Below are 3,346 nucleotides of genomic sequence, written 5' to 3'. Positions count from 1 at the left end.
ACTTGTGAGAGTGGTAGGCAATCATGGGCTCTTCACAATTCTTCGCAGCCCCTCGAATCCCTCAACAAGCACCACAGCAGCTCTTGGGTACCTGAGCCCAACGAAGAGAGAAAATGGTTTGAGAGAGAGAGAGAGAGAGAGAGAGAGAGAGAGAGAGAGAGTGTGTGTGTGAGAGAGAGAGAGAGAGAGAGAGAGAGAGAGAGAGACACTACATCACGAGGGCTGGTGTGGTCTGTTCACTGCTGTGAAGCCCGGTCTCGCATCTCTCCAAGAAGTCAAACTCACTGCCATTGAATCAATGCCAACTCATAGCAACTCTTTAGGACAGGGTAGAACTACCCCTGTGGGTTTCTGAGACTGTAACTCTTTATGGGAGTAGAAAACCTGGCCTGTCTCCTGAGGAGCAGCTGGTGGCTTTGAACTACCGACCTTGTGTGTTGCAGCTCAAGGAGTAACCAGTAACTGCTACTCCATCAGAGCTCCATGGTCTGGCACCTAGTAGACGTTTAATATCATTTACTGAGTGAATGAGCCAAAGAAAAAGGACCATTCCAGTGTTGCCCACCATGCCCAGTGTTTCCCAAATCTGCTTTTCCTGATCAAGATTTCTTTGGATGGTGGGAGATACCCAGTATCCTTTTGGGCATCTCCATCCAACTTTTAACCAGTTTGGCACTTGCCACCCAAACAACGTTTATTCCGACAACAGGGTAGTATTGAAGATTGCACCAGGGCTCATCCTCTGTCCTTACCACGCCCATTTCTTTCCTGGGCTCAGAGTGAAACTATATTTCCCAGCCTTCCGTGCAGTTAGGTTGGGCCATGTGACTAAGGTCTAGCCTGGGATGGAAAGAGATAGAAGTGTTCTTCCTGGACCCTAAAGTCCTCCCTCCGAGGAGTCTGTGTTTTCTTTGACCTTGAAAGATACACACTGAAGGTGGTGATCTGATTTTCCACAAAGTGAGAGAAGCTTGGGTCTCCAAGTCACCATGTGGCAGGCTGCCCTGGTTGGAACGGGAAGGGAGTGAGGAGTAAGCCATTCGTATGGGGCTCTGTCCCATGGCAATTTGCAGGGCTGTTTGTTGCGGTGCTTGGCCTGTCCCCGCCTCCCGGGAGGCCCTCGCACCTCAGGCAGGGCGTGCTGACATGAGGCCGCAGGAGAAGATGCTTTGGGCGAAGGGGCAGCCTGCAAAGCACAGCATCTTTGAGCCATTGTCTCCGATGGAAAAAGGGGAGGCCACTCCTCTTTCCCTCAGACTGCCAGGACTCCTCCGAGTGTCACTGCAACAAGAAAAAGCAACAAGAATCTCACCATAGGACCTCGACGGTCAGTGCCAATTACGAAGAATCCATTGTGAACAGATTTCCCTACTGCCCCTGCCCCCCACCCCCCCACCCCCCACCTTGAAGAGAGCAGCTGCATGGGCCCCAGTTCCCCCACTTCATCAAATGGTGATTTTTCAATAGGGAAGCATTTACAGCCTTCGTTTTCGCTGGTCCTTCCCCCTTTTTGCCTCCGATGGTTACAATGCCAGAATCTTCCATTATTCAAAAGGCTGTGCAGTGTGGGGGTGGGGCGAGGAAATCTAGCCTGGCCACTTGCAGACTGGAGTTTCGCTCCAGATCTGCATGACCTGGGCGGGTCGTGGTCCCTTTTTCTGGTTGGTCACGTGGGGGTGGAGGCAGGTGCCCAATGTTTTGTGAGGTGCGCTGGCGATGCCGGCCAGGTTGTGGCGCCCACAGTTCTGTGCCTGCAGGCTTCAAGAAAGGATCAGGATAGATGCATTTCCAAACTGAAATGACAAGAGTCGAGGTGAGCGGGCGGTGAAGTGGCTGTTCCCCACCCCCACCCCCGGAGGCTGAGAACCAGGCGCAGCGGCAGGGAGAGATGCAGGCAGCCTGGTGGGTCACTGGCTGGCTCTGTGGAAGGGGGTGAAAGAGAAGGTTTGCCTTAGGGAGAAATAAGCAGGCTGGAGCCAAACATCGAACGGCAGGGCCTGCGACCCAGACTGGACATCGCCTTGGAAGGCCAAACTGGGGAGGTCTGGCATAGGGCCAGAGCTGTCACTGTCTGGGCATCCAAGCCCAGAGAGCCCCCGAGGTCAGCTGTCTCCCCAGAGTGGAGAGCAGCCAATTCTCACTCTCTCAGCTGCCAGCTGCTGCCAGGTCACAGCAAAGAATACCCAAGATTGCCCATGTGGCCCACGTCCACCTCCTTGATTGAAGCGGACGGGGCAGGGGAGTAGCACGCAGCAAACTTTCACAAGCGGGGGATAAGGGGTGTGTGGGGGAAGTTAACCCTTTTTGGACCACTGGACCCTTTGGCATCTGACAAAACCTTAGTCGATGCTGACTCATAGTGACCCTATAGGATAGGCTAGAACTGCCTCTGTGAGTTTCTGAGATCATAATTCTTTATGGGAATAGAAAGCCTCCTCTTTCTTCCTTGAGCCACTGGCTGTTTTGAACTGCTGACCTTGCATTTAGCAGCCTAGCATAGGATTATAGAGGAGATCAATTCTAAGGAGATGCCCATATCCAAATGTTCAAACAACAACTCGGTGATGTTGTCATTGGACACCATGATCCCAGGGTCGATCACATGTGATCCTTGGGAAGAGTGGGCCCCAGTGATGTGCTCTGAAGATGGCAGTGACTTCTTCTGGTGGCAGGGTCCCAGGGAACGAATGTCACTATGGTATGTGTAGCCTGCATTTATAATGGAAAGAAACCCTCAAGTGTAGTTATAAACAAACAAACAAACAAACAAACAAACAAACAACTCACCTAACTCACGGCCATTGACTGGATGCCCACTCACAGCCAGCCTATAGGACAGTGGTTCTCAACCTCCCTCATGCCGTGCCCCTTTCAGACAGTGCCCCATGAGGTGGTGACCCCCCAACCATAACATTATTTTCATTGCTACTTCATAACTGTCATTTTGCTACTGTGATGAATCGGGTGACTCCTGCGAAAGGGTCGTTGGACCCCCCCAAAGGGGTCAAGACCCACAGGTTGAGAACCGCTGCTATAGGACAAGTACGAACTGCCCCCGTGGGTTTCTGACACCATAACTCATTTTCAGGGTGAAGAAAAGTCCCGTCTTTCTCCTGAGGAGCGCCTGGTGGTTTCGAACTGCTGACCTTGCAGTTAGTAGCACAGCTTAGTGAAAAGGAAGATGCAGTGATTTATGAGAAAGAACTGCCCACACAAGTCCATGACCCTTGAGCACTACACAAGAGCCCTTTTCTTGGTAGGGGATACTGCTGGGGGACAGGTCTGTGTGCTGGGATATGGCGGGGGACCGGACCTGGGCAGGGTTGCCAAGCCAGGTCATGCTTTC

The sequence above is a fragment of the Echinops telfairi genome, unplaced genomic scaffold, assembly GCF_000313985.2.
Source record: "Echinops telfairi isolate 266 unplaced genomic scaffold, ASM31398v2 ScPeMD7_26;HRSCAF=91, whole genome shotgun sequence".
Lineage (NCBI taxonomy): Eukaryota > Metazoa > Chordata > Mammalia > Afrosoricida > Tenrecidae > Echinops > Echinops telfairi.
The sequence above is the reverse complement of the archived record's forward strand: the minus strand, read 5'-3'. Positions refer to the sequence as shown.